Genomic DNA, 22534 nt, shown 5'->3' on the forward strand with positions numbered 1-22534 from the left:
GACCATCAGTTGCAGGGATCTCCAGAATCTGGAAGCCCCCTGGATTCTGAAGATAGAGGTGGGTGTCATGGGTGCAAAGGTGCCCAGCTGTATGAATTTTTAGAGCACACTACTGTGTTGCAAGAGGAGCTCACTGGGCAGTGTAGTATCCAGGAATCTAAGTGAGAGATTGATGCATGGTATCGTGAGCTGAGTGACAGCCAGGCCTCAAGTCCTGGCAAGAGGTAGGTAAGCTGGCTTCCAACCCTGAATTGACAGACCTGACTAACTTACAAGACCAGGAAGACTGACCCTCATCTCTGCTTGGAGCAGGAAGAGGAATCCTCCTCCCTGCCCCCGAGTGCCTCTGCAGAACAGATACAATGCTCTGGGGCTGGAAAAAAGAGAGTGTGTGAGTAATCGTCATGCCCCAAGAAAGGACAACTGCACAAAGCTGGATTGAACAACCACCTGTATTTGAACCAGTGCCACCAAAAAAAAAATAATAATAATAAAAAAAAAATCACAAAGGGTAGTTATTGGAGATTCCTCACTGAGAGTCACTAAACTACCCATTTGCCATCTGGACAATCCTCTCTAGAGATGTTTGGTACCTGCTGGGGGCTGCATGCATCGTATCATGAAGATGTTACCAAGGCTGATAAAGCTAGATGACTACCACCCATTTCTACTCTTTTATTTAGGGTCAAATGAGGCTACAGTAAGGAGACTCCACAAAACCAAAAGGGACTTCATGTCCTTTGGAAAGATGTTGGTCAGGAGCATTGGCAGTGTTCTCCTCTATCCTCACAGTTGGAGACTGGGACCCAATGAGGTGAATGAATAACTGTGTGACTGGTGAACACTCAGGTTTTTGGGTTCTATGATCTTGAATGAACCATTGAGAGACCAGGCATATTGACACCAGAGGGGGTGCACCTGACCAGGTGGGGCAAAGCTTTAACACTGACACTTTATGAAGCATCAGGAAAATACTTGTCAGTTGTCCAAAGGAAATTAGGAAAGGAAATTAGGGAAGGATCCTCCAAAAAGGTGATGCAACCAGTAGCCCAGCTGAAGTGCCTCTATACGAACACAGCATGGGAAACAAGGAGGAGGAATTGGAAACCATAGTGTAATTACAAAACTGACATTAATCAGTCAATTGTGTGATGAAACAACTGGAACACTGTAATTGAGGGTTACAAGCTTTTTAGAAAAGATACACACGGAAGGAGAGGCTGGGAGTGTTGCCCTCTATGTTAAGAAACAGATAGATTGCAAAGAGCTGCCTTTGAGAAACAGCCATGAGAGCTTGGTGTAAAAATTAAGGACTGGATAATAAAGGACACTTTTTGGTCAGGTCTACTGCAGGCTGCCTGATCAAAGGGAGGCTACTGATGTGACCTTCTTGCTTCAGCTACATGAAGTGTCACACTCACAAGCTCTCATCCCAGTGGGGGATTTCAACCACCTGGACTTCTTCTGGAAAGCTACACAGCAGGCTGTAAGCAATCCAGAAGACTCCTGGAATACATCAAGGATAACTGCCTGGTCCAGGTATTAGACAAACCAACCAGAGAAGAAGCATGGACCTGGTGCTCACCAATGTGAGTGAACTCATTAAAGAAGTAGATTGGAGGCAGTCTAGGCCTCCGTGATCACACCCAGGTTGAGTTTGTGATCTCAAGGAATATGGGGCTGGCAAAGAACAAAGTGAGGACCCTGAACTTTAGAAAACTTCCAGATGTTTAAAGAATTAGTGGATGAGATTCCTTGGGAAACAGTCTGTAGGGACAGAGGAACTGATCAGAGCTGTCAACTCTTTAAGAACATTTGTCTTAGAGAGCAAGAGCTCTACATCTCCATGTCAGTCAGGGAAGGCAGGAAACCAACATGGATGGAAACTGAGCAAGGACTTTTAAATTAAAACGTATGGGGTTCTCTGGTCTGCATCTGCAAATACACATGAGAATTCTAATGTTTTTGAAACTATGGCAGTTATTTGGTCTGTAAATTAAGCTAAAACATAAATCTCGCCACATTTTTCCATATTAATCAGTTCACCTGCTTTTCCTTTAAACCTTTTCCCCAAAGACTGCATAGCTCACATATAACCTACAAACAGCACACTTGTCAAATGTTGCTTACAGACATTATGTTGCCACTGTATTTGTCCCAGACATTACTATTACAGAAATTATTCAATCTAGTGTATGTTATTTGAATTTAGATTTTTCTTATCCTACTGATTTAAAATGGAAATAAAACCCTGTTGTTGCCATATCTTTCCAACTGATTTATGTTCCTTTTTACAAATTTTAAAGGGTTAATTTTAAAGGGTCTTTTGTCCATTACAGTGATATCCTATAATTCATTTAGTGGTAAGAGAGAAATTACAATGGCAGAAAAAATCACTAAGATATAGTGTTTAGATCTGACTCATTGCCAGCTGTGAGTGTCTTGATCAAATGCTTTAAATTTAATATTTAATGAATAAAGACTAAAAAAAGAAACTAAATGACCTCAAAAAGGAGCAAATGCAAACCACTCAGGAGAACTTGCATGTAAGAAGGAAAAATGGATTAGAGATGACTTTGAAAATCTCACTTGTTTTTCCTACATGAGTTGCTTGAAACATTGACACATGCTGTCTTCATCATGACACCAAGCACAGCACACGCCCACCATGGTATAAACTTCAGTGCTAACCCTGGAGTGTAGGCTTCCTCTATTGTCAAAATTATATAAAAATGCCCTTTTGAATCTTAATAAGTCAGCCCTTGAGAAAAAAAAAAAAAAAAAAAAAAAAAAAAGTTTTGTTTTGTTTTGTTTTGTTAAAAAAAAAAAGAAATGAAAGACCATTGGGTCTTTCATCATGCAACATGCAACAGGGGTGAATGACTCATTTCATTGCATTCTAATTATGAGTATAAAGAAAATATACATCATTTTCACTCATCTAAGGATTTATTTGTGTTTATTTGACATCGCATCATCAGCCTTTTGTCTAGTTACCAGTTTTGTCTTCTGCCATTTTGGAATTATGTACCTTCTCACTTATTTTCTTCATTAAAATGTAATGCTCCCTTGTGTTTGTGATATTTCTCTAGCAAGATCTATGTAACAGTTCGAGCCTTTCAAGGACTTTGACCAGGGCACAGTTTTCATGGGAGTTGTATTTCAAGAGAGGAAATTCTTCAACGCCCTTGGAAATTTTGCTTCTCCTTCCATCCACATATCTTGAACATGCATGATACTGTGACTTCATATTTCAGTCTTGAGATAGCACTGAAATATAAAATTGGTCATGGTTGACTTGAATGGATTCTGTTTTCCTTTTGTTTATTCTTGAACTGACATAGGTTAAGTGTTTTCACACTGTCAGAATTAGGTAGAGGCCAGCAGAATGATTCACAGCACTACAAAAAGGCACATTAATTCCCTATCACTTCGATAGAGAATTTAAACTCATTGGAAAAGTAATCCACGCAGTGTGTGTGATCATGAGAAACCACTCAGAGCAGATACAAAATACAGTAGTGATTAACTTCAAAAATTTCTCCCAGTTTTGATGACTGACTCAGGGCTTGAACTTTAATCTCTTGGACCACTTGGAAACCAAGATGGGCAGACATCTAATTGTGTAAGGCTCACTCTTTTTAAAACAACAGAAGCAGCAATGGGACCCTTCTATTATAAAACCTCTCGAAATTAAAGCAGTCTTCCCCAAAACAAGTAATTCTCACTTCTACTGTCCACCAGAAATGATTTAGATGCACCCTGTAACTTTCCAAAGATCTTCCCTAATTTCCAGACAGGATATACTATCTCTCCTATTAAAAATCTAAGTAATTGTGAAGTCAGAACTGTAGAGGGAATATCTGACTGCTGTAATGTATTAGCCCCTTCCACAGTAAAGTATCTAGATAAAAGCATATGTGCAGATGCCTAGGATTTTTTTAGAGCAAACAAGTCATACCTGGTAAGCTTTGTCAGCTGCTGAGGTTGAGCGCTGACATGGGAGCATGAACTTTCTACACTTTCTTGTTGCTATTCTTCAGATCTAAGATATCTCATAGGAGCAGTGTGAATTCTGCAGGTGAAACAAATATTAACCTCCTCAGCGAATTAAAAAGTTTCAGAAATTGGCTGGCTCTGAACGTGCTCCTGCAATTGAGATCTTGCAGCTTCAAGAGCAGCTAATTAGGAAATTACTTCCATGGCTGCCCATCCAGGCTATCTGTAGGAGATTACTAGTTCTGAAGAACATGTAGCAGAAAGCAGTATGTTTTTCCTTATCAGCACTATTCATAGCTCAGAGTTTGCTGAAACAGACAACGAAGGTCAGTTTCTTGTCATCTGCTGTGCTCTGCTGCTGAATCCTTATGCAGCTATTTCTAACAAGAAAAAGAGCAGGAATGTTTCGGCTAAGAAAACTGAAAAGTTTATATAACACCATCTTTTAGGAACCAGAGGAGGACTTTGGGATTTCAGATTTACAGAATAAAGCTTATTGTTAAGGTTATCTCCATATGTGTTATAGTTCTGTCTAAAAGGAATGAAGTATTCAGCTGCGTGATATAAAGAAAGTAGCCTCGGTCCTTCTCCGTTCCGTACAAATGATGCAACAAGTCATAACAAAGGAGGACTCAAAGATTTGATGCAACACACAGAACTTGTCTGGACCTTATTTTTACACTGAATTTGTAAATCCAAAAAGTTCGAGGCTACAGCTCATTGTAATCTAGTACCTCCACTTTGACGTGAGTTTTCCTTTCCTGTTACAATTGTTTTGCTGCTGTTTACAGATGAAAACAGTTGGATATCAGGAAAAAATCCATTTAGTTGACAAGCTGGTTTGTCAGTGGTCTGACAGAATGCTTCAGTTTCCTCAGTGAGTGTTATGTGGAGCTCTGATACTTTTTGCCTGAAGCCAGAATTTAGATAGCTATAATATGGTGTGTGGAATTGCAGTCAAGACTGTGATACAGAAAATTTCAAAAGAATGGAGACAGTGCCTCTATGAACAGCACACTATGCAGAAACATAAATTTACCAATCTCTATAAAGATAGAAACCCTTTTAAATATTTTACCCTCTAAATGTATTTTTGCAGCTAGATATTCTAGAAGTAACCATATATTTACTGCATAGTACATATTTGAAAATACAAGTAATGTTTTTTAATACTCACCTTTCAAATTGGTACAAATAAATCTTCAGATTTATTTAAATCTGTGACAATACCACAACATTTATATATATATATATATATAATGAAAATATATTGATTTGATGTTCTCATTGGCTTGTTTTCATTTTAGTTAAAACAGAAAACTGCTAAAGTTAAATTTTCAGTATAGGCTGGGGAAACTATAATACCAAGTGCTTCTTCTCAGCTGGATTTGTTACATCAATGTTCACAGTGCGTGAAGGAAATCTCAGAATCACAGAATGGTTTAGGTTGGAGGGAACCTCTGAAGATCATCTAGTCCAACCACCCTGCCAAGCAGGATCACCTAGAGCACGTTGTGCAGGATAGCATCCAAGCAGGTTTTGAATCAATGTTAGTTGCAGCAGGACAGTACACAGAAATGTCATAGAACAGCAGGACAGAGCCACCCTAGTCATCTTCCTAGCCACCTAGGAAGATGACTTTTAGGTAGCAACTGCCAAGAAGAGGAAACTGCTTTGGCACCTGTGCAGCAGTATTTAGCTCTTTGCTTGCCATATGAACATGCCTATAGGTGTAGCTAGCCAACCCCCAAATACACTGAAGTGTCTGGGATCTTTACATTAATGATAACTTTTGCTGAAAAAGTGAACTGGATGCCTGGTATGTCTTTATTTCAACAAGGTTCTCATTGCAGAGCTAATATTACACTGTCAGTGATTTGCTTTGCAAGAGCTGGATCTGAAACCTACAGACCCAGGGAATTAATCCAGTGTTTCAGGATCCAATAGTACATGAAAAGAGAGAGTGCTGCTGGAACATTCATTCTTTCCATGGTTGTTTATTCTGGTTCAGATGATAGAAATATCATGTGCTGCAGTGACTTGTGAGAGGATTTAGAAACACAACTGCAAAAACAGTTTATTTTGCTAGCCATAAAGCTGATTGAAACAACAGAAACTTAAACCAATGACACATTCTTATACTTTCAATGCTTTCTCAAGATATTACTGTCTAAAAAATTAAATATAAAAGGAAAAACAAATAAACAAACAAACAAAACAAAACAAAACAAAAAATACCAGACATGTTGGGTCACACAACACTCACAATAGATACAAAAATATAACCACCAAATACCTTTCTGTGTGAAACAGACCAAGTAGCCACTAAGTATTACTTTATAATGAGCCTTTGTTTGCACATTTCACCTGGAAAAACTTTTAATCTACTAGCTAAACTGGCCTAATACAATTACAAGTGCGCAGCCTTTACACCAAACTATTATCTGAAGTATTAGATTAGAAACCAAACTCTATTGTCCTTTATCTTTAAATAAAACTGGAAGCATGCCTCCAGGGACATGTCTTCAGGGGTGAGGATGGGAAGGCACAAGGAGCAGTATATTCTTGATCAAGATGTGGCAATATTTTTCACTACAATACATAGGTGGAGTGAATGCTGTGAAGAAAAGTGAACCCAGTCAAGTTCCAGTAATGTCAAAAACCTAACTCAAGATAGAAAACCTTCCCAAAATTTTGTACAGAATAAATAATAACTATGATGCAGGCAGAAGTTCAAAAAGATAAATTGATCTAAGATATTCTCTATGTAGGAACAGGTATTTTTTTATTATTATTTTTCTTACACTGACGTACTTTGCTTAAAAATATCTACCCCAAAATTAAGCATATAGATATCATCAAACCTTTGAAGTACTGCTCAGATGCATTACATCTTCACAAAACATTACTAAACTTTCAGGATCTTTTTCTTCCCCTCTCTTCCTCTACTTCTTTGCCTGGTGATTTTCAGATGAGAAAGTCTTTGGATTAGTTTGTTAAAATAAAGTTGAAGAGAACAGGGTTTATTTTTTACACATAGATGACATTGCATTTATTACACATAATCATTATATGGCATAGATTTTGGACCACAAATTAATGCAAGTTCACATTCACCTAATTTTTACATTCTAATATGATTAATCAAACACTTCTTGGGATGAATAATTGATCTTCTAAAAATGATTACAACTAAAGAAACAAGAAAACATTATAGTATCGTGTGTAGTGCTTAAAATTTTGATGTAAAATACAGTATGATAAATTGTGGTAGTAATCTGCTAGCAGTTTAAAATGAACGTTCATAACAATTATAGTATGGATTCTAACACACCCACATATAAGTTAAGTCCTGAATATATGGTAAGATTCCAAAAAGACTGTTTAATTAATAAGGAGCTTTGATATTATGAAATTAAAGAGAGAGGTTAGCTTTTAAGAAACCCATTAAGGAACTTTTGAAAGTAATATTAGGTTATCATAGTAACAGATGCTAGCATTTCTGATTGTAGTCCTTAGCAAGGAGAGTAGATATATGAACAGTTACATGAAGAACCATTACTTCTTAATGAAACTGTGATTTAAAACATATGAGTACATGTCCCTGCATATTTTACAAGATACCTTTACTTTTTCTTAAAAAAAAAAAATAAGACGTATATAAGAATCCAAATCTCAGGATCTCAGGACAGTCCACAAACCTTATCTTGAGGAAATATAACTCTTTAAAATCAACCTCAAAACTATCAGATTGAAATGAACCTATTTTTCTTTTACATAGATTTGAAAAACTGTGTAGTTTCAAAAACTATTTAAATTACCTAAGAAGGCATCCACTTTTATGTTTCAGCAAGTGACACGTTCTCATTTATAGTCAATGGGAGCAATGTTGGAATACATCTGACCCATCTGTTCAAAGGTAGCTACACACAGGTGAGACATACTGCATCTTACTGCCCTGTATTGAGCCTATTTCTCTCAAATATCCTACTATTATCTGCTGTCTTTAGATTACTAAGGTTATATGGGATTAACTCCATTCATGGAGCATGGAAAGACTGCATCAAGGTCACAAAAATTTTTCATGATTTTTTCCAATATTCTTCCATTGGGCACATGCCCAGAGGCAGGAAGAGTAGGAATGGTGATTAACAGAAGGCTGACGAAAGAAACAGGTGAGCAGTAAATGCTTCCAAGTATTGCACAAGCTTACAAATCTTTTCCATGTACAGCCTACTTTGTCAACTTTAAGCAGCTTAAACAGATTTTCTTCTGTGACCAAATAATTAATTGAAGTTACAGGTAAGTGTCTTCATGCAACACAGACTGGAACCTTACAGCTTTACTAAATATATCAGAGTTTTTCTGTTTATTTTTTTTTTTGTTGTTTTTAATACTACCTTAAGATCACACCCTGTAATTCCCTTCTAGGTAAACAGGACATGCAAAATAATTATATATTGGTAACTCATTCCACCTTCCCCAATATCATAACTCATTATGGTGAAAAATACTCAAGCAGGAATGACAGAGCAACATTGGAGGAGACATCCCAGGAATGTCACAAATATTTCTCACATTATCAGCTAGTTGATTGTGCTGTTTAGTGAAAAGCATGGTGTCAATAAATGGTTGTAAAGTTGAACAAAAAGGTCTTTTTGTTCATTTGTTTGTTTGTTTGTTTTTAGGGTAAATTTACTGCTACTCCTTACTTGGAATGCTACCAACCCATAAAGGTGTGAAGGGTTTGTGATGAATTTTGCATTTTACTGCAAGGTCTCTCCCTCTTTTTTTCCTCTTGTAATGTTTCGGCGTAAAGATAATAGAAATAAAAATAACAGTGGTAACAGTCTACCCATTCTGAAAGAAAAAAAAAAAAATGTGTATTTGATGAAAGTTAAATTTTATGGGGAGAGGAGAAAAAAATAAAGTTATTAAAGAATACAGTTTATTCAAAGGATATCAGACTGATATAGAACTCACTGAAACATATGTGTGTATTTATTGAGAGATGAACTCTTAACACTATAACAAGTGGTACTTCAGGTGCTGGCAGAAAATGCAGTAATGTAAGACTTGATCACAACAACATTATCTGCATTATTATTGCAGCCATTCACAGAGATAGATTTTTTTTTTTTTTTTTTCATTGACCATCATCTTGAGACCCAATATCTCATCTTAATTTGAGTAGCTTCCATGCATAGACTGGAAAATTAGCTCTTTCCATCAAAGCATTTGGGTGAAAGAGGAATCACTTCTGTTTAATGTTACATGCCTAGACAGGACAAATGCTTTGTAACAATACTAACATTAAAAAATCATTATTTGGGGGGAATTACCATATCTCTTTATGATAAATTAAACTTTATTATTTTATTTTACTGGGGGGGGGGGGGGGGAAGCAAGGATCTCTGATAAACTATGAAGAAAAGAAGTCAAGAGATGAAGCTGAAAGGGGGCTATTCACAGTTATTTAAAGTCAATTGTTTTAAGTGCACAAGCTCCCAGTGAGTGAGGTGTCCAGGAAAGATTTGTCTGGAAGACACTGAAATGTCCTAATTTAGGAAGTAGTTAAACATCTAGTAGTTGGTCTCTGAATTGTTCCCTGAAGGCATGGATTCTTTTCATGTAACTTTAAGTAGTTTATTAAGTTTTTAAGCTTGTAAGGGTTGGATCTGGTCTAAACTAGTTCCATGAACTACATAACTGTATTAGCCATGTAGGCAGTCAGTATTAACAAGCCCTGGCTTCCTTATGCTCAGGGAGATGAATTAATTTTGGAGTACAAATCACCTGACATAGTAAAATGAGCACATCAAAAAGTGCCTAATTTCAGTATTGATGATAGAGTCCAAGTGGCAGGATGATTTCGTTGGGTCAGACATTAACTGGATCTTTATGATATAACAGACATTTGGGGCAAACCAGATCTTTTCCATTTATCATGGTGTGAAGGGAAAGGAGAAATAGTGCCTGCAAATTCCATGGCCCTGGCTGGAGCACCATCTCTCAAGAAAATGCATTACTGACTAACACTGAAGGTGAGTTTATTAATGAGTGCATAATTACTGCTGTGTGCTCGTTAACCAAATCATTGCGTGCCCTCTAAATCACCACCTCAGAACACCCTGTACATGTGATATGTATAGTCTACATTGCTGCTTTACTCCTCAGTCTACTTTGTGTTGGGGCTTTTATCTGCTGTTTCAGACTTTAACAGGCTTAAGAGTGTTCCTTTTCTTCTTCGTCTTCTTCTTAATATTTTTCCTTTTCTTCTTCATCTTGTTGTTTAATTTTATATGTGTCTGAAGTAGAGATAGTTAAAGTATTTACATAAAGTCTTCCACAACCTAAAATGCTTTCTTCTTGCAGTGGATTGCTCTTACACGAGCTCCTAGAGTGAGTGAATATTCAAGTAATGGGAATGCAACAGTAATTAATCTATATCTTTGTCGCCAAACAAAGATGAATCAGCTGAAATACTATCCAGAAGATCATAAGTCTAGAGAGATGGTTATCATTAGTAAAGTTAAAAGTTTCATTGTCTGATTTGTGTACTCTAACTCTCAAATGTAGTGTGGATATCCTCCATGGGCTGCTGGGGAATAACCTGCTTCACCATGTTCTTCTCCATGGGCTGCAGGAGAACTTTTGCACCTGGAGCACATCCTTGCTTTCCTCCTGCACTTATGTTGGTGTATTGGGTTTATGTGGCCAGGTTTTGGTAGTGGAGGATTGCAGGAATGACCTCTATGAGAAGAATCCAGATGCTGCCTCATGTTAGATAAGGGCCAGTTTCAGCTGTCTCCAAATGGACCTGCTGCTGCCCAGAGACAAGCCAATAAATGATGTTGTTTGTGCTTCTCTGAGAGCAGATTTAAGGAAGGGATAAAACAAACAAACAAAAATAGTGCTGCACAACAGCAGCTGGGAGGGTGAGGAGTGAGAAATAGCCTTGCAGACACCAAGGTCAGTGCAGAAGGAGGGCAGGAAGTGCTCCAGGCACACAGAAGATGTTCCCCTGTGGCCTGTGGAGAGTCCTCTGGTGGAGCAGACTGTCCCCCTGCAGCCCATGGGTCCCACATGGAGCAGATCTCCACTCTGCAGCCCGTGGAGGAGCCCCTGGTGGAGCAGGTGGATGTGTCCTGAAGGAGGCTGTGGCCTGTGGAAAACCCCTGCCAGAGCAGAATCTAGGCCGGATCTGCAGCCCGTGGAGAGGAGCCCACACAGGAGCAGGGGATCTGGGGGGGAGCTTCCACATGTGGGGGACCCATGCTGGAGCAGTTAGCTCTTGATGGATGAACCTCGTGGCACAGACCCATATGGGAGCACTTTTTGAAAAGCTGTAGCCTATGGGAAGCCCACGCAGTTTGGGAAGGACGGCATCCTGTGGGAGGGACCCCATATGGAGTAGGGGCAGAGAGTGACCATGAAGGAATGGTGGAGACGAACTGCTATAGACTGACCACAGCTCCCATTTCCCATTCCTCTGTGCTGCTCAGGAGGAGCACAGAGGAGCACATTTTTTTTTTTTTTCTCATTTCAATTCTACACACTGCCTTTGAAGTGTTTTGTGCTTTCTGAAATATAGTTTTGTAGAGGTGCAATCATCTTGGCTGATGGCCCCAGACATGTCCTGCAGTGGGGCCATCGGAGCTGGATGGAACTGGGTGTGTCTGGCACAGGGCACACCTGCCTCTCCTTCCTACAGCCCCCGGCTACCAACATCTGGTCATAGACAACCAGTATGAGTTTTAAAGCAAACACAAATCTGGATAACGTGTGCATGTGAGTGTTAGGGAGGTTTGACCAAAAAGTCAGCAAAGACCTTGGGCAATAATACCATGAAGAGACATCCTGACAGGCAAACATAGTCCTCAATAATTAGCATTACTCTGATAGGCAGTCCTTTCCCTCTCCGTCTCAGTGCTTACAAGGACAGCTCATTCAGCTTTAGATTTCAGGTTATATAACTTACCCTGCCACACCTCTTGCTGCAACATACAATTGTTCTCATTTTAGATTCCATAAATTCAGCACCTGGAACTACTCTGTCTTTGGATCATTATTATTATTCCTCAAAATTGATCTGAACATCAAATCTACTCATAGGGATAGAATGGGATATAGAACAAAACTTTACAAAGATGGATAAGACCTGGCATTTCAAAACAGTGGATTTGCCAGCTCTTAGAAAATAAGAAAATCATGGTTTGTAGGACTATACAAACAGCAACTCTAGGAAACTTTCCTCACAAAATAAACAATTCAGAATCTAAACATGACTAGATTGCGTGTGACTACATGGGAGTTACATGTTCTTAGCATCATCTGGCCTACAAGTAGCATAGAACAATTTGGTGTAAGTAATTGGAAATTAAAACAATATCAACTATATAATTTTGAGCAATATCAGCAATATAATAAATAGTACAGCATATCTTGAGTAGAACAGAATTTCTTATAATCCCAGAATTAACTCTTGTATGGTGTCAATGGTACTATACATCTTTTCATCATCTAATAACAGAATAATATCATTAAAGCTCCTTACAATGTTCATATACTGGGTGGTAGGGTGTTATCACACCTAGGTGCTTTCATTTCAGTATAACAGATCATGTATATTTTCTTAAGAGTCCAGATAAAAATGACTGAAAAGGTGTTTGACAAGTCAGATAAAGCACTGTAAGGTTTCTCTCTTATAAGTTTGTTTATCATTCCTTTGGTCTATTGAATCTTTCAGAAAAGAAGATTTTGTTATTTTTAATGTCTTAAAACTTGCAAAGGAAACGTGATTTTGAATACTGAATATGGAAAAGAGGTATGTGTTCTCTGTGCTTACTTGCTTTGGCATTGCTACTTAAATATTTACAGAGTATATTTTTAAAGATAAATGAAAAGCAGTAAACTGATGTCAACTAAGCCATCAAAATATTTAGGGCTCTGGAGACATACGGGATGAATACATTGATCTGAGAGATAGCAGGCCTGAATTTCATGGAGGATTCCAAAAAAAGTAAATGAATTAGAAAATAGAATTTATGAACTGTGAAGTTAATTCTTGAAAAATTTACATCAATGTTTTTGTGAAGGAATATTTATTTTTATATTTCATAATCTTACATTGGAGTTTGATTTTGTAATTTAAAGCATACAGCAAAACTGAAGATTTAAATTTAAGAAAATGTTTTTAAAAACAGTGAAGGTCACTAAAGACTGTCTATTTTCGACCTGTGCCCTACATTGCATGAGCACATGCAGGTGACGCACTCAGTTGGGTGACATGGGAAATTGTTGTTGCTTTCAAGTACTCAAAAAAGTATCTGGTGGGAAGAGTGTATTTCTGTGCTCCTCTTCTCTTCTCAATTATTGTATCATATCCTTTCCCATGTTTTTCATGCTTTGCTGGAGTTCTAGAAGACATTATACCTCCTGAGTTGAAAAATCACTCTATATTTTGTAGTATATTAAAGTAGGTAACATAGTTTAAGTGCATTTAAAATGTATATTAAACCTAGTTAGAGTTTGGAATCATACCTGAATTCATTTTCTCACCCAGCAACGTTCATCATATCTCAAAGGTGAGAGGCAAATCATCCTTCCCAATCAAAATTTTCATTTGAATGGATGCCATTTTAAATTTAAAAAGTAGTTTAGAAAGTTATTTCTGAAATATTTAAGCTGTTAGCGTCTGTCTCCCTGCTGAGTCTAGAGCCAGTTTAGGAATAAAGTGCTCTTCTCTGGTATGTTCCCTGGAGCAGCAAAACAGATTATTCCCAGGAAGGTACTCAGACAGCTGCAGTTAATATTTATCTGTTCATGTAAGAGATTGGAAATTATTTTCCCACTAACATTCCACAGAGGGAGGTTCTGGTGTGACTTGAATGACAACTTTTATTGTCATTGTTCAAACCTTCTCTAGCCTTATCTGCTCACCTGCTGCAGACAGAGATGGGAGAGTAATTAATCCATAAAATTACAAGACATCAAAAAATCTCTCAGCATTCAGCTGTTCTCCCCACTATCATCCTCTACTGATTTAAGGAAGAGTTTATTTGTCTAATGCAGCTACTGGATCCTCCTTCCCTGCTTCACTTCATAAACACACAAAAAGCTAAGATCTTTCTCAAAGGATGCCCTCATTTTGCTTCTGGGATTTAAGAAAAAGTTCTTGCTTGTTTATTGTGATTAGATTTTGATATCATGCCGTACTCAGATTATGTTCCTTTTCTACTTTTAAACTGAGATTCTTTAATTTTCTATATCTTAATTAGCACATTCCAGGTTCTAACCTACATGTTTTTGATGGTATAATGGTAAAAGTTTATATATATAATAAGAATTAATAAATGCACAGTTTTCTTACTTGATTTGTGACTAGTTTTCTCTTGAAAACATTAACACATAAAATTCCATCATGAATGTTTAAACTTTCCACCACTAAATTGTATCACATCCCTTTTTGTACATGCTATTTAATTTTACACGTCTTAATGGTTTCCTATTGGTATGGTAAAAATGGTAAAAACCATTATATGATTCTAAGTGTCCCAATTTATGTAAAGTTATGTAAAATATAACAGTATGTGACCCCTCAAACTGGGGTTAAGATCAGATATCACAACAATTAGGAGAGGAAGAAATACCTCCTTGGGGTTCTTTTGCAACCTTGAAGACTCTGATGATGTAGCAGTGTCCTGGACATCATCCTAAACAACCCAAAGAAGATGCCAAAATCCAGGTTGCAAACCCAGGCTTAGTACACAGTGTAAACACAGGCTGTATAAATGCTTTCTTTCAACTACTGGGGAAAAGGAACAACATGCTACAGGAAGTTTACAGATTTTTATAGAAATGAATGCAGATCTGAAGACTTTCAGTTTAGTAGTCTGCACAGGAGACAGATCTTCCCGTTAATTTGGCAAAGTGTATCATAGAATGTAAGAGGGAGAAGATTTATATTTCAATAATAAAATATGTCAAATTAATACAGATCATTAAGGAACATTTTTCACTTATCACTAGGGATTGCATTCAACCAGAGGTAGGATTATTGAGTAATTCTTCAAACCAGGTTATTCCACTGTCCTTGTTCAGAATACTTTCTTGAATACAAGAGTTTAAATTCAAATTTCTGTTCTAGATCAGACATGGGATTTGAGTCCCAGTGTCACTTACCTAATGTATAGCCTATCAGCTGAGGGACTTCTTTTAGGAATAGCTCGTCTTTTCAGGCATGATATTTTGCAAGTGATTCAGGACACTCCAATATAATGAAAAGCATTTCATTTCTGATTGACAGAAATGTTTACCAAACTCCCACCATTTTTCCCAATTTTATACATTTCTGAAAAATGTTGGCTAGAATAAGTCTTTCCCTCATTCTTTATTTGTTTTTGTTTGTTTGTTTCCAAACCAAAGACCCAAGTTGCACAGCTGTGCTGTTAGATCCTCCGCAATGTGTCACCTAATATGACTAATACTCCATGTCCAAAGAAGAGCAACAAAGCTGTTGAGGGGTCTAGAGAAAAAGTCTTATGAGGAGTAGTTGAGGGAACTGGGGTTATTTAGCCTATAGAAAAGAAGGCTTGGGGGAGACCTTATTGATGTCTAAAGCTACCTCAAAGGAAGTTCTTGCAGGGTGGATGTTATTCTCTTTTCCCAAGCAACAAGAGAGAGGACAGGAGGAAATCATAGAATCATAAAATGGTTTGGGTTGGAAGGGACCTTAGAGATCATCTAATTCCAATCCCCTTTCCATACGCAGAGACACCTTCCACTAGGCCAGGTTGCTCAAAGACCCATCCAACCTGGCCTTGAACACTTCCAGGCCAGTTACTCAGATACTCAACTTCCAGTTGAGTATCCACAACTTCTCTGTGCAACCTGTTGTAGTGCCTCACCGTCTTCTGAGTAAAGAATTTCTTCCTTATATCTAATCTAAATCTACCTTCTTTTAGTTTAAAGCCATTACCCCTTGACCTATCACTACTCTCTTTGATAAAGAGTCCCTCTCCAGCTTCCCTGTAGCCCGCCTTTATATACTGGAAGGCTGTTATTAGGTCTCCCTAGACAAAATTCCCTCAGCCTGTCTTTGTAGGAGAGGTACTTCATCCCTCCGATCATCTTTGTCACTATACTTTGGACTCATTCCAATACTTCCATATCTTTCTTGTGCTGAAAGCCCCAAAGCTGATGAAAGTACTCCAGGTGGGGTCTCATGAGAGCAGAGTAGAGAGGGAGAATCACCTCTCTAGCCCTGCTGGCTGTGCTTCTTATGATGCAGCTCTGGATAAAGTTGGCTTTCTGGGCTGCAAGCACACATTGCTGGTTCGTGTTGAGCTTTTTGTTAACCACCACCACAAGGTCCTTCTCATCAGGGCTAATTTCAGTCCATTCTCTGCCCAGCCTGTATTTGTGCTTGAGATTGCCCCAGGCCCAGATGCAGGACCTTGCACTTGGAAATGTACTTAAGTTGTACCAGGGTATGTTTAGGTTGGGTATTAGGAAAACTTTCTTCACTGAAAGGGTTGTGAAGCATTAGAACAGGCTGCCCAGTAATGTAGTTGAGTCACTATCCCTGAAGGTATTCAAAAGACTGGTAGATGTGGTACTTAAGCACATGATTTAATGGTAGACTTGTCAGTAATTAGGTTAATGGTTGGACTTGATGATCTTAGAGGTCTTTTCCAACCTAAATGATTCTGTGATACTATTCTATGATTCTATGACTTACTGTGATTTCTTTTCAATGGTGTTTTTCTATTTTGGGAATTTTTTTGTAAGTCTGGGACTGAAGACAATAGTGCAAGGATGATGTTTTCCATCACAGCTTTGAAATTTAGACAAAATTAATGTCAGCTTTCTGTTTGCATCTGATTAAATGCAGTCATTGGAACTATGATTATACAGCTTTGATGGTTAACCACAAAAAGTGATAAATAACCCTAGTAAAAAGAAGGGGAAAAATTAAATTGTCCAACTGATTATAAAGGTACTTCAGTTCATGCAGTTAGTAATGAGAAAAACAATCAGCTATGGTGAAGTGATAGGCACAAATAGTGAGGAAATAATGACCTCTAATTAGACAACAGAGTGTTGAATAAATTATGAAAACTCTGGTCTTTGATCATTCCTAGCTGCTCTTAAAAAGAAAAGTTGCCATCAATAAGAAATAAACTATCATAGATAAATAGCATAAGGAGAAAAATATATTCATATGGAAAACACACTTTCATACTTTTAATACTGTTTGAAGACTTTTTTTTTTTTTTGACTAGTATCTTACATTTCATCCAATTGTTTTGTAACTTAACTATGGTATACACCTACTGCTGGCTTGTGAGTATAGTTCTCAGCTTTTTTACTATTCTTCAACATTTTTATTTAGACATCTCACCTAGACAGCATTCATTTTGCTTCTCCTTGCTATTGTATATATCTTCTTTGTTTGTTATGGGCTATTTTTTTCATACATCCCATTTCCAAAACTATCTACTATTATATTCAATATCATCATGTTAAATGCCCTTTATTAACTTTTTTTTTTTTTCCTATTTTTAGTCTTTTTTTGCCCTATACCTACAGACATTTTTTCAGAATCTTTTAAATGTAATTTCATAATCTGTCTTTTAGGGGGAAAGAAGAATCTCTTCCCAGCCAGGGGAGGACTGCAGTAAGCTCTTTACTCTTTTTTCCTTATCTATTTTTTTGTTTGTTTATTTTGTTTTTATCTCCAGGGCATATGGCAATGCCCATCTCTTAAGTTGAAGATCTGAGTTGAAGAGCAATTAATAATATGGATCCTGATACGATAATGTATGCATATCTTTAGGCCAGGAATAACATAAACATAGGTCATTGCTATGAAGAATCAGCAAAGTGTTATGTAAAGAATGCATTTATGTCTCAGAAATATTCTTTTAAAACCCTAGAAAGTAATAAAGTATTAGCCTTAGAATTATCAGTAAATAATTTGAATTAAAAAATCCAGTGAGAGCCAATGACAAAGTAGAATTAAATGCATCTCATGCTGTGGCATTAGGACAGTAGCAAGACAAGCTCTGCAGGAAGAAAAAATATATTTTATTTTAACAAGCCATGTAGCTGAGGAGGGAAAACAAAACGAAAACTATATATATATATATTTATTTTTTTTTAAAAAAAAAAAAAAAAAGCAACACAGATATATAAGTTTTTCTTCGGTATAATTTTTCAGAAGAATAGAGTGGAAAAATATTATATGCATTATATGCCCCCTATAGCTGTTTCATATCAGGCTTGCATGCCAGAAAGCATGACTGCATTTTCAAGTTGGACTTTAACTCTGTCTGTAGAACTTGTTTCAATTTTTATCATGGCATAATGCAAAACCTTGGATAACTCAAGTTTCTATACAAGATCCTAGGTAATTTATTGTATTTATAGATGACATGGAAGAGGAAGCAGACTAAAATGTGGCATAATATTTTAGTTATTCAAAAGCAGTAGAACCTGATAAAGCAGTGACAGCTTTAAAAGTATTTTGAAAAAGAAATCATTTGTCAAATGAAAAGGAATGCAAGAAGAAAAATATACTTGCTCAAAAAAAGAAAAAGGGGTCGTGTTTCTATACAGAAGCAACATTTACTAATAAATAACTTAGAGAATAGAAAGAAAAAAATAACTAAGGAAAGAAAATGAACATCACTTTGTATATAATTGTTGTCATAATGACTTCCCCTTTTTTCATAACACAAGCAAAGTGAACATTTAAAAAGATTTGTGACTGTACTGTAAACAAATTTCATATCACATTGAGTGTGGTTTGGTTTTGAAAAACACTGCCACAGTTCCTGAGGTCAACAACTTTCCTCATAACTGTATATAAACTGTACAGTGTGTCATTTCCATATGCCTTTAATGTGACAATAGCAATATCTTAAGAACGTGTCTTACCTCCTTGTGTTTCAAGTCTTATACAAAACTCAATTAATTAGGAAAAGTCTTAAGATGAGAGGGAGAATATTCTAACTCTGTCTACTGTATATGTACTTTTCTCAGAAGAGGATGTCTGGGTAACTTTTAGACATGATACCTGACCAAACATACGAGAGAACTGTTATGTCATGACAATTCTTGCAAATTAAGAGATGCAATAAAGTTCAAAGCACTTAACATCTCTTCTGCCCTTACTGTCTTGCTGACTGCAAATGCTTTCATACATTTAGATGCATGCAATCAGCATTACCTTCCCCAGTCTAACTCCTTAGAACATAAGTTGTCTATTAATTTTCTAGGTCCTTTTGTACTTCAATCACTTATGAAAATATTTCTCTCTTCTTATCATTATATTTCTGCTAATATTATCAGGTCTTTTCTGCTTCCAAGCTCACTGTATTTCCAGTTAATATTATCATCTTATTATATGTCAATATTTTACTGATTTTCTTGATTGTTTCTATTTCTGTGACCTTACATCATTTTTTCTTTAAACCTTCTATCAATATTTACATATAAATTAAAATAAACAAAAGTAAAAACAACAACAACAACAACAAACTAATCCTAAACTGCAGGATCTTTTTAGTTGCACTCCCAGACATTCAAAATGCAGAAAGTGAATGAGAGAAAACATTCAGACATTCTGAGAGTTTCATTGTTTCCTTACAGTGACTTTCTGGATATGTATAATGTTAGATGCTGACCATTAGATTTCTAACTGCATACTTTTTTTTTTTTTTTTTTTTTTTTTTTTTTTCTGTTAATTTCTATGAAATATGTAATATTTTTCTACAAAGGACACCGTAGAAGCTGAGCGTTGAAAATCCCTATTTTAGTCTATGATTCTATGATTCTTTTTTTGGAAGAGTTCTGTTGAGTCTGTGTCATAACAGATTCTAGACAGATCTGCCTCAAAGCTCTGAAATAGTCTTCTGTCTTGTGGTAGATGGGCATAAATGCACAGTAACAGCATGGAACAACATCTATTGGAAAACCACATTATATTACCCATACTTCGACTGAATTCTCAAGTCAGTCAGCTACATGCAGAGCATCAAATGGTCCACTGAATCCAGTCAAGAAATTTTTGACATGACATTTTTCCACTGGAAAATGCTGATTTCTTGATGTCAAAGCAAGCAGTACTGTCTGCTACATAGTCGTCTCCATGTTAGAGCTACAAGACTCACAGATTTTTATGTACTAGGGAACTTCATCTCAAGAAAGTGTATATTTTAAGGAGAAAGGGATCTGAAATTTGCAAAAATTGCAAACTCTTGGGGCTTCAGATTTCTTGTACTTGTAACTCATTAGATTCGCAAACAGAGAGCTAGGCAGTCAGGGCAATTCATATTTATTTATTAAAACTTGCCATTTGGGGCAATAAAATGTTTGAATACCTTCTAATATTCAAAATATTTCAAACTTACAAATTTTCATTTTAGTGCCTAATGATATTGACTTACAAAGAATATTCCCAAAGTGAAAAAATCAGTTTTCATGCAGTCCTATGTTCTTTCAGAACATAACTTCTTACTCAAATTAGCTATTTCACAATATTAACATGGTAGAAAAGTAAAAGAAGCAAACAACTACTGTCTCTGCTAACAGCTTCTGACCTAGTATTACATGGAACTGAAAATAAAACAACACACACACAACAGCTGAGTTAACACAGTAAGTTCTGAAGAATTTTCAGGTAAAACAGCAATGTATGGCTTTGGTACAGGATAAAAATCTGCACAAAATAAATACTCATGCGATAGATCTGAGTGTTCTAGAAAAACATTGAAAAGTACCTAAAAACAGATGCCTGAAAATATGTAAGCATACATGTCTCATATGTTCTTTTTTGTTTGTTTGTTTGTTTGTTTTAAATAAATTTTACAGTAGGAATATTGGCCAAGTCTCAGAGGGATCTTTTTTATGGATTAATGATATTCTGCATTCATTAGTCCTTTGGAGATGCCTGGTATCTCAGTCCTCATCAGCTGGCACACAGTGGTATCACTGTACCTCACACATCTCCCAAAGGTAATTATGTGTTTTCTTCTGTGTTATTCTACAGAGAAGGCAAGTAAGCAATAATAATTCATTTGGGTAGGATCGTGGAAGAATGTTGTAATTCATCATACAAAAGCAAACTGAAAAAGTGAGCAATACCAGATTCTAATTACGTTAAGAATGGCCTCTTAAAGATTCTCACTAAATTGAATGTGAGAGCCTCTCTAATAGCTAATTACAGCATTTATATCAAATTTGGATACTTGGTAGATATGTCAATATATGGTCTTTTAACCTGCTATAGTCCTTGACCTTCTTTGGTATGAAGCCGTGGACTGTGTTGCACTGTCAGTTGCAAGATGAACAAAGTCATGAATGAAGCATGATGCCACTGGAGCAGCTTTTGTGACATTCTTCTATGAAAGGAAATGTGACCAATACCTCACATTTTGATCAGCATCACAGTATAAGATCATACAACTGTTGCAGAATTTTATGCATTCACTAAGCCAACTCTAATTCATTGTGAATCTAAAATAATTCCAAGAAATTCAGTGGAATTGAATTTCTCTACATTAATACCTGATATAACTACAAGCAAAAAAATAAGCATATTTGGTATATCTATCCTATATAGATCTAGTTGTCTTGTCTTCCTATTTATTGTTTAACAGTTAACAGAAATAAATACATTTACAATAAGTTTCAGAGTGTCAGACTTCTTATCATTTCCGCACAAGACAAATATCTCCATTGAGAAAGGTGCTTTGCATTTCAGAGGTTCAACAGCCCCTCACTTTTGTGTGCTGTATAAAGTATCTAACGGCTTCCAGTGGGAAACAATATTCATTCTACTTTAAATGAAAAGTTTCTTTGGTATTTTAATGTATTTATGAAACTATGAATATAGAGCTGTGCTTACCATTTCACAGTAATCCACTAAAGGATTATACTGAGGCATAAGATAAGTACAAGTGCCTGAAGTAATCTGAGTGCATGAAAGAAAAACAGCTAGAGGAAAATGAATATAGGAATAACTAACTCCTATTTTTCATTTTTTTTCCCTTTCAATTTTGATTAACTGTACAATTTGTCCCATAAACTTGTACCATAAATTTCTCCCATAAATTTGTACCATAAAACCTCATACTTTGTCATTGTATTTTTGAGCACTGAAAGATGTTAGTAATATTTATTCTTTATTGATAGCTCTTATTTTTATTTTCATACAATAGCAATGAACAATTTAAAACCAAAACAGGTGGCTATGAGGAAAACATCCAAGCAGAATTTTGGATGTTTCGAGTGTATTTCCTCTTGGAAGTCCTACAAATTATGAGGTTTGTCCCTTTCATGTAAACAAATTATTTGAAGATAGGCTTAACTTCTTATTTACTTACTGATTTTAAATTGTGTTATGTCCAGACTGTTCATTCTAAATTGTCTCACAAACACTCTAGATATGTGTACATTTCTCACTCTTTGTGGTAGCTATGGAATGGAAGGGAAGGGAAGGGAAGGGGAGGGAAGGGAAAGGAAAATA

The sequence above is a fragment of the Oxyura jamaicensis genome, chromosome 1 (genome assembly GCF_011077185.1).
Source record: "Oxyura jamaicensis isolate SHBP4307 breed ruddy duck chromosome 1, BPBGC_Ojam_1.0, whole genome shotgun sequence".
Lineage (NCBI taxonomy): Eukaryota > Metazoa > Chordata > Aves > Anseriformes > Anatidae > Oxyura > Oxyura jamaicensis.